Genomic DNA, 10,267 nt, shown 5'->3' with positions numbered 1-10,267 from the left:
AGTATGATTGTTAGTAGTAAAACTCAGAACTTTATCGAAGAGTTTGTACAATGTTAATCGTCAGCTGTAAATTTAAACAGTAATCATATACGTCATTAATGAAATTTCATAACATAAAAAAAAAAAAAAGAAATAGTCTTTTTAAACATCTTAAGGCATTATAATCCGCAACTTAATTACAAACGATGAAATAAAACTTGGTCTCGTTAAAATCAGTATTAAAGTAAATTAAATTGGACATTTTGTATACAAGTCAATTATTAAAATATACGATGCGCAGTGTTTTTATGTGTTTTTTGTTTGAAAAACGAGTTTTTAAAAACAAAATTTTGTTTTATAATTTTTTTCATTAATTTTTTTGTTTATTATTCATATGCAATTATTTTTATATTTTTTAAACTACTGTTATTGTTACAATTTCCATGAAATAAATTGTTACGTTAATTTCTTTTATTTACAGATTATACCCTCATTTAACGCGGTGGTTTTATGTCATGTATGTAAATCACGAGATAAAAAAATTATTAAATTGATTTAAAATCGTTTAAATAAGAATAACACCTAATTGATTTACAACACAAATGGATTCAATAAGAATGTCGACGTGCGTTTACACCATAATGCTCCAAAGTCCGGTGCAACAAAATAACACAGTCTGCAAAATCCTAACATATTTTTTTCGTTTATTTCTTGTTTACCCTTCCCGGGTTACTAAAAGATATTTAAAAAACTGGTATTATGAGCGGGAAATTAGAATAGTCGCTTTTTCCTTTCTTCTGGAAAATCTAATTACTATTTATTTCCTTGTATAATATCGGAAGCATATTTTGCAAACAAGTGATTTGCATTTCCAATTTCACACGAGAGCGAAACTAAAGCAGGAGTGGTTAACATGCAATTTGCTAGGCCTGTCTTCGTGCATGATTTTCCGATATTTATCTATTTATCTACAGTGCGGAGGGAGAAACGCAAGAGTAAAAGTTTTCTCCAATTGTTTTACTCAAAAAGCTATTTTCTGAAAGATATGACAGGCATAAAACCGGTTAGCTATTTTTTGTATCAAAATTCATTTTAATACCATTTAATAAACCGAAATTCGACGTAAATGCTCAAAAGTACTTCATAAGAAAAGTTTATTGTTTATAAACCGCGTTATTCAAGGGTATCTGTATTATTATTATTATTATATTTCAGAAAAAAAAAACAATATATTATTGTGTACATAAATATAAAATATATTTTATTTTATAATAATTTTTAAAAATGATTTTTGATTTTGATATTTTACTATAAAAATGTTACTATAATTTTCTAAACCCAATTTTTTTTTTTTTTAATTTTGTAAATAATTTTTCCAATTTTTTTTAATTGTACAGTTTTTTCTTTTTCATTTTTCATCCACTGTTTTAATGATTTTTTTTAACCCAAAGAATTTTTTTTTGAAAAAACATCATCAAAAAAATACAAATAAAATTAATTTGTGCCAACAAAACAATGTAAACGAAAACGAAAAATTTTCGTAAAGGAAAAATGAAATTTTTCAAAAAAATAAAAACGGCCGAGTAATAAAAACTCTTAGTACATTATACGTAATTTGGTGTCAGGGTAGAAAAACCTTTACAATATTTAGAAAGTAAATTTTAAATGAAATTCTTATTCAAAACAAAAATTAAAAATATATTTTAGGAACAAACTGTTTAAATTTAATAACTTTGAAGTAAAGAAAAAGGTATTTTTCATTTTTTTTTTTTCAAAAAATATGTAAGCTGTTATATACCTTTTTTCCTGGTATTTTTAAACTAAACACTATATATTATATACAAAAACCTATTATAAAAATATACTCTACCTTAAAAAATATTTGTCGTTATACAAACCAATTTGCTGTATAAAAAAATAAAACGAAAAAAGGGTAATTGTGCAAAAGTTGGACTCTTGTTTTTCACTGTAAAATAGTCAAAAATTAACTTCTGTGTTTTTTTAAAATTAAAATTGCTCTTCCAATCAACTTATTGATTAAAAATTATTTCGACCCATTAAAATTTGAAATTTAAAAAAGATAGGATTCATGATGATCAAAAATTAGATAAGATTTTTTGCAAAGTTAAACGAAATAATGTCGATGGATGGCACCTTAAATGTCAGCTACTTAATTATATCTTAAGTATCGTAAGTATCCCCGATATTGGCATTTAAAACATGCAAATTTAAAATTAGTAGGTTGTTCCTTACAAAAAATTTTATTACTAGAAACACATTTTTGGTAAAACTACTATATTCTACAAATATCTTTCTACAAGGTACTTAGTTAAAGACAAAATTTTCCATTCAGTTTATGCGAAGTTTATTCGATTTTGAAGAGAATGTTACGAACAGCAAATGTTAAATTTTTACTGTGGAATATCTTTCAACTTAAAGCTTTTCTCTAAGTTCCGAGCTCGAATCATTTGTCTTATATTATTCATCTTATAATCTTCAACAACTTCCTAGCAAGTCCTCAAACTCTTAGGCTACGCTCTCGTACTTTTTGAAGGCCCAGTAGATCTATTTGGATCCTATCTAATTGGTCAACTTGAATCAAGGATATATAAAACAAATGAAAAAATTTGTTTAGTACGAAATTTTCCTGAAAAACGCTACTTTTATCTGTGAAAACTTAAAAAATTAATGGTTTGGACAGTTCGAAATATAATTTTTGTCTTTATATGCTGAAAAGTAGAAAAATTTTCAAAAAAAAAACTTGATTCAGAAGTAATTTTTGATTATCTTTAAGTGAAAAATAAGTGTAGTGTATTCCACATTTTTGCGAAATTAACCAAAAAAAATTTGATGTTGTTTGTCTGAATTGTCTCATTAATTATCATTAAATTGTATTATTAATTAATTATACTTTGTAGTACTTTGTGAATGTTGCCTATTTGTAATCTAAAAACTTAGAACTAGTTAATTATAGGAATAATAATTTGGCTAAAGCTTTTCATTGCATATTTCCATTTTTTTAATTCACAAATTATCTAATTCTTTAATTCTTTTTTAATTTTGGCTGGGTAATATGCAATTTGTTAAAAAAAAAAGTTCCCGAAATAAAACATAAATAGTACAATAAACGCCATAACCCTTGCCCCCTTATATAGTTTTTTTTTGTTAAAGAACCGTTATTCGCCATGTTTTTCATTTGTTTATTTTCTAAAGCCTGTGATAGATGATACACAAAAACAAAACTCTTTTTAATATTTTTTATGTTCGTGTGTATTTTGTAAAGCTATTAGCCGTGTATACGCTATGAAAAAAAAATACTATTTGTAAATATGGCTTAAAAAGAAAGAGGGACAATGTGAGAAATTTTTCGAAAAAAAAAATTATTAATTTTTGAAATTATTTTAGTGCAATGTGTAAAATATTAAAAAATTTATATTAAATCAAAAATTTTGTTTTAATTTTTGTGTGTGTTGTAAACATTATTTTTCCTTAAGGGAATCATATACCTACGATCAAACAAATTGCGATGCAACGTTTTCTATTTTGCTCAATTTGTTTGATTTTTATGTGTATAGGTGACTTTAAAATTAATTAAGGCTGTTTGTGGTATGATTGAATGTATGAAATCTTTGTTTGTTTTTTTAAGTTATGAAGTTAATTTTAGCTTCGTATTATTATTAAATGTGTATTGAAATAAGCTAATTGAAAACTATCTTCTCAATGCCGAATTAATAGTTTTAGTGAAGTTGAGACAAAAATTTTAAACGATCAAGTATCATAATTTTTTAATATTTGGGTTATTATTATTTAAAGTAAGCGCCAACCACCCCTCCTCCCAGTTTGAAGTAAAAAAAAATTTAAATAATTATTTCTATTAACTAATTTTTCAATATTTTGTAGGGACTCACTTTGATCTTAGAGAAAACATATTTACTTTTAGATATTAAAAATTTTTTTTGTGTCTAAAATGTTCAGCAGTCAGTGGCGCAGTTTGAGTTATCAATAAAATATGTCAATTTTCGTAAAAATTGTTTCTGTCAATTATTTAACGTAAAATAATCTGTGTATTAAACTGGTATTTAAAAAAAATCAAAACTGAGTCATGTACACCAAAACTTAAAAATTTAAATGAAAAATCGATTCATGTTGAAATATTGTCTGTTTGCTTGAAAATGTGAAAGTTACCAATTGACTTGACTTAAATCAATTTTATTTCTTTAGGTAAACTCTATGCTTTTAATTCTGCTTTTATTTAACGAAGTCACATTTCAGCGTCAAACTAGTAAATATATTATTTTCATCAATGGTAATGAAGACACTGACATTCGAAATAACAAATACATATTTAACCAGTTTTAACTTTTTAAGTCTTATAGAAACAGTTATCATTTCAATCGTAATCAAATTTAATTTTTCCCATACTATTTTGGTACCTTGCAAGAGAAAAGCAATATTAGCTAACTTTAAATAATGATGACTTAAAAGAAGTGGTTTAAGAAACTTTGTCTCAAAAAATAATTGTATAAATAATGCAAAAATATAATAATTAAAAAAAAAAAAAATCATTTAAACAGGTGATTGACGATTGTAGAGCATGTGGAGACGCCATAAAAAAAACTGTCGCTTATTTATTAATTTAAAAGAAAAAAAAACTTAAACCTAATGAACGAAGAAAAAATATTAATAATAAAAATAAAAGAAAAAATAATTAAATAGAATCAAACACAAGCCATATTAATTATTATAAATATAATTATTATTGTATAATTCCCTCATAAAAAAGCGCAATGCGTTATCTAATTAATAAATATATAAGGTACATTTATTAATACAGGATGTCCCAAAACTATTCGAGTGATAGAGTGTATAAAATTCTAAGAGGGAATATTCTTTCTTAACTTTCGAATTGAATGTAATCTCAAGAGAACAAGAGCTTCGTTAATTATCATTTAATTTTTAATTACATAGAATATTACACTTCATATGCCTCTTGTTTTGGGACACCCATATACCTTTCTTCTCTAAAAACAATACCATAAAAGTATGCGTTTTTCATACGCATATTTATACCTAAGTACATCTATTTATTAATATTTACAAAAAAAAAAAAAAAAACATCAGATAAAAAACTATGCAGAAAGAATAAGTGTGTTTCTTTTTTCTTAATAAAAAAAAAAACATCAAAAATTTTTATTAAGTAATAAATAATGATGGACAATTTAATATAAAATATTAATAATAATAATTATATTAAAAATTTACCTTTAATAATAATAATATATTATATATTATAAATATAATATGAATTAATTAATTAATTAATATTATTGTAATAACTTCTCATATTTAATATTAATTATACAATTATGATTAATTATTAATTATTATCTATATGTACAGAATGTCACAACAATGATAAATAAAAACATTTTCTTTCGAAATTAATTATATGTTTATTTTAATTTTAAAGTTATCCTTTTTAAATATTTTAGATATTGTAGCAACTTTAACCAAATTAATAAGTGAATCTCTTCCAAATTTAATCAAAACAATAAGTGAAAAAAATTATTGCTGAATTAATCGATATCTATCTCGATATCTCTAATATTTTTTTAGTAATGTGCGAATATATATAGAAAAGTTCTGACAAATCCTCACATAATCAATGTCGATTGTTAATAACAGGAGAAAGAATAAAAAATGCTTAAAAGTTTAAATAACAATCGTAAAAAATTATTTTGTTCACATCCGAAATATTTCATTTTTAAATATTGTATTTTAAATCTATAAACTTTCAACAGTAACCCTTTGTGCTTTAAGTGACCCTCCCATCATTAATCATGACCGTAACAAAAACACTTATAAAAAATTTAAAAAAATATTTAACAATATCTACGAAAAGCCAACAGCTAAATGCTATGGTGGATGCTAGATACACTGATAGACAGAAAAATTGAAACATATCTCTATACTCTAAAGAAATGTATAATTTTTCAAATATTTTTTACCAAAATTAAGAATTCTTAAATTATAAATTTGATAACAAAATATTCGAAATTATCTTGATCATCAAAAAGCGAAACAAATAAACAGAATCGAGATCAACTTTAATTTTAAGTTTGAATTATTTTCGATTTCGTGTGGCGAAGAGAAGGATATCCATCATAATAGTTAAAAGTATTAACACAAGAATTCGTTGATGAAACTCTGTACAAAGATTGAACACTTACAACCTCTGTATTCATGTTCATCACGGTAATTCATTAATCATCTAAAATTCTTTACGTATTCAAAAAAATACTGTATTTATTATGAAATTTGTAATGTCCTTTCAATAATATAAAAAAAAGTTTATTCCAAATATCGATAATTTAAAAAAATAAAGTGTGAATTTTTTTTAAACAAATACCCTGGCTTCTACTATTGATGATATTTAATATTTCCTATTTGTTGAGTGCATCAAGCGTCACCATTGATGGTGGGTGACAGAAGTAGGTATTTTGCTATTCCATTAAAATACATAGGTATATACTTTTTAAACTATTCAATTTAATTAAATAGGTATTTGAAAATTGACAGTAAAATATATGCATTTATTTTGCGGAATGCCAATTTTCACAAAAGGAACACCTCGAGCGTAAGTAACTTTCGTTCTATTCACGGACTGCATGCAACCAACGACTATAGAAATATAGAAATATTTTTTACTTAGTTCTAGGTACCAGAAGGTAAATCAATTCAAGTTCATTTAAATGTGCGTTTATTTAGTTTTTAAAAAACACAAAATTAAATTTTGGTTGTATAAAAAGTAGGTGGAGAGGACAAACGAATCGATCGTAACTCACCTGTTTTTTTAAAATATGATTATATTTCAATTGTTTATGTACTTGGTATTAAATTTGTTAGAAAATAGTATTGAATTCTCAATGTAAGCTATATATACAAGCCATATAATCAATCATTCATAAACTTTTATTTTGAAAGTGGTGGGTCGTTACCTTGGAAGCTCCTGAAATAAAACTCATTTACGCTGCGACTACTGTATTCTCAATATAATATGCGAGATTGAAAATTGAAAGAAATATTTTTTTTTTGGTTTCTGGTTATCGGAGGTAAATTTCACGCAACCATTAATCGTTTAACCCCTAAACATGTCTAAAGAACCCCATATTTATTTAAGTCACATATACATAAACAAAATCTTTTAAAAGAACAAACGTAAATATAATATAAATCCATGTCTTAAATACAATATAATCTCTCTGAGATTCCCCACACAAAAAATACTATAAATAAATTTTAGATAAACCTGTTAATATATATATATATTTGAGAAGAAGGGATTGGGTAGATATCATTTTCGTTTTTTTTCATTCCAATTCATATATAATGCAATAAGATATTTTAAAAAGCTTAATATTATATAAATCTAAGAACAAAGACCATAGGCTATTTTATTTAAATATTTATAAAAAAAAATTAGGATAAAGTGTTGTACCTTGGTAATAATGTATACAATGATATCTTTCCATGAGGTAGCAATTTTATGAAGATAAATCTTTACTCATTAGAGAGTAAGCAACCGATAGTTACTTCTCCTTGCGCATTTTCGAACACAAAGGAACTGTTATTAAAACTTTCTATATTTACTATTAAAACTATATAATAACATTTAAAAAGACTCATGTAATAAATATAATTTTTTTTTTATAATTAAAAAGTATGTTTTTGATATTCGGAATCAGAAAGTCCCTTCAGAAAGAGAAAAGAATTTAAAAGGAAATTGCTCATTATCTTTTAACAGGTTAATTAACTCGGAAGTCAGGCCCCAGATAGAAATTTGGTAAAGAGTTTTTTCGTTCGTCTTTACAAGCTTATTTTTTAAGTAAAAAAATTTATAGCTTATATAGATGGCTTTTTGAGTCTAAAAAAAATACGAAATTGAGCGTAGGATATGCTGTAAAAGAGAAAGGAGCAACTTCATTATTATGTTTAAAAAAAAAAAAAAGGCTTGAAAAACCCATACTAAAAATTATCCAAGGTACAACCTTCTTCTATACAACCATATCTATAAAAAGCCAAATAGTGTTGGCCTGAACAAAAATGTTTTCGAATTTTATTTTTTTAATTAAGATTTTATGCATTCAATTTTAGTCTTGTAAAATAAACAGTTTTTTCATCATCCACCAAAAAGAGATTTTTTGTGTTTTAATACGTTTAGTTTTTAATTAGTAATTACATTAATATGATCGTTTTAATAATTTCACGTTCTTTTAAAGTTTGCTTTTCGGCCGGATTGAAACAGAATTTATCTGAATTTAACGACTCTTAATCGGCATCTTCCGCGTGTATTATAAACAAGAACTGATATTTAATTTTGCGTCTATGGAATGAAATATCCCTTTCTAGTTTATTACAGGTAAGTGGTTAAAATTTGAGATTAATTTTTCTAATATCATATTTTGAGCAGGGAAATAAATTTTGTGTGTAACTAATTGATTGTTATGATATATTTCTATTTTGTATATAAAAATTCATATTGCTTAAATCAATTTTAAGCAGCTCAATTGTTTTTGTATTTGTTTAATATTATTGCCTCTCTCTTCGGCAAGAGATTCGAAAACAAAGTTCGATTCACATTAGTGAAATTGAAAACAAAGCACCATACTTATCATTTTGTTTTTAACGGCCAATAGAAGAATATGCTCCATCTTAAATAATTTTATATACAGTCAAAATCAGTTGACTCTGAAAAAAATAGCTTATCATACGTATATCACAAAAACTATTACTCCATCGTTAAATGAACTCAATTTTTAAATATTTTGGGCAAAGTAATTCTGTAAACAAAGTTTTCTTAAATTTGAAAACAAAAATTTTTCCATAGCTTTCACGAGTTCGAAATTAACAGTACAAGTAAAATATTGAAATTTACAAAACGTACGAAGTTTTTCGGTTACAAAACCTCGCAATTGAAACGTATCTAAAAACACTCCCTCCATTAAATTACCTTTTTCCTCAGAGCCTACTTCAAATTAAACTGATTTTGAGGCCCATCGCCTATTTTTTAGTTCTTCCGGGTACGGAACCCTAATATTGCACTTGAAACATTGCTAAGAACACTCCCCATTAAATAACCTTGAAAAACGAAATAGAAAACGTCAAAATCGGATCATCCGTTTAGGCGCTACGATGCCACAGATAGACAGACAGACAGAAACACACACATAGTGGTCAAACTTATAACACCCCTTTTTTTAGTTCGGGGATTAAAAATGAAAAGTCTCTTGAGAGAAGAAGAAACAAAATTTTCTGATCATAGCTAAATTTTAGGTACAATTTTCTCGCTCCAAGATTATAGTTTTCTTTCTCATAAATTATTGGCTCAAGAAAAATTTCTTTTTTCAATTAATCTTTTAATTTCTGTATTCAAGCTTCAAAAACCATATGCGTTTTATTTAATTTGTTTACTCTACGATTTATGTTCAAATTTAAAAATTTCTATTCAGATGTTACACTTTTTAATATATGCACACTATATGGGTTCCTCCCTTAAAATTGAATCAACCCTGTTTTTATTTCACAGTGATATTTAAATATGAAATTTCAAATGTGAAATAAATTTATGTAATCAAAACAAATTATAGAAATACAAAATATAAGTATTAAATTGACTATGGATACCTTTATAGTATACAAAAAAAAATAAAAATAATAATATGTGATTTTAATACGGCCTTTTTCGTCTGCTATAAAAACAATAAATTACAACAGAAAATGTTGTAGAAAACAATGTAAAACCCCTATCGTAATAGTTATAGACGAAGGTACCATACACTTTATAGACAGTCAAACAGGCATACATATATTAAGAGTCATAGATCTTTCATGTGTACCATGTGATCGACTCTTAGCTGTATTATAAGAACAGGAAAGTTCCATCATAAAACTGACGAAGTGCGGTTATTGGAAATGGCTTTCAGTCAAATTTTCTTAAAATTTGAGAGATTGTTAGCCCTCGAAAAACCGATCAAACGTCTCATTAGTTTCAAATCTCAAAATTATTTATTTTTGTAGGTATTTTCTTTATAGAACAGAAGTTGAAAATTATGGTGCATCCATGCATATTATGCATCAATAAGCAAGCAACTGGCATATAATTTGTCCAACTTATGAATCAAATCTTGAGTATTTTGAGTTTTGTGGTCGTTGAAACTTTTGTTCTTCATTCTCTTTGGATAGTATACCCTTTCCCAGTCCTAAATCGGTTTGGTAATGTTCTAAGTAT

Source organism: Chrysoperla carnea, chromosome 1 (genome assembly GCF_905475395.1).
Source record: "Chrysoperla carnea chromosome 1, inChrCarn1.1, whole genome shotgun sequence".
Lineage (NCBI taxonomy): Eukaryota > Metazoa > Arthropoda > Insecta > Neuroptera > Chrysopidae > Chrysoperla > Chrysoperla carnea.
The sequence above is the reverse complement of the archived record's forward strand: the minus strand, read 5'-3'. Positions refer to the sequence as shown.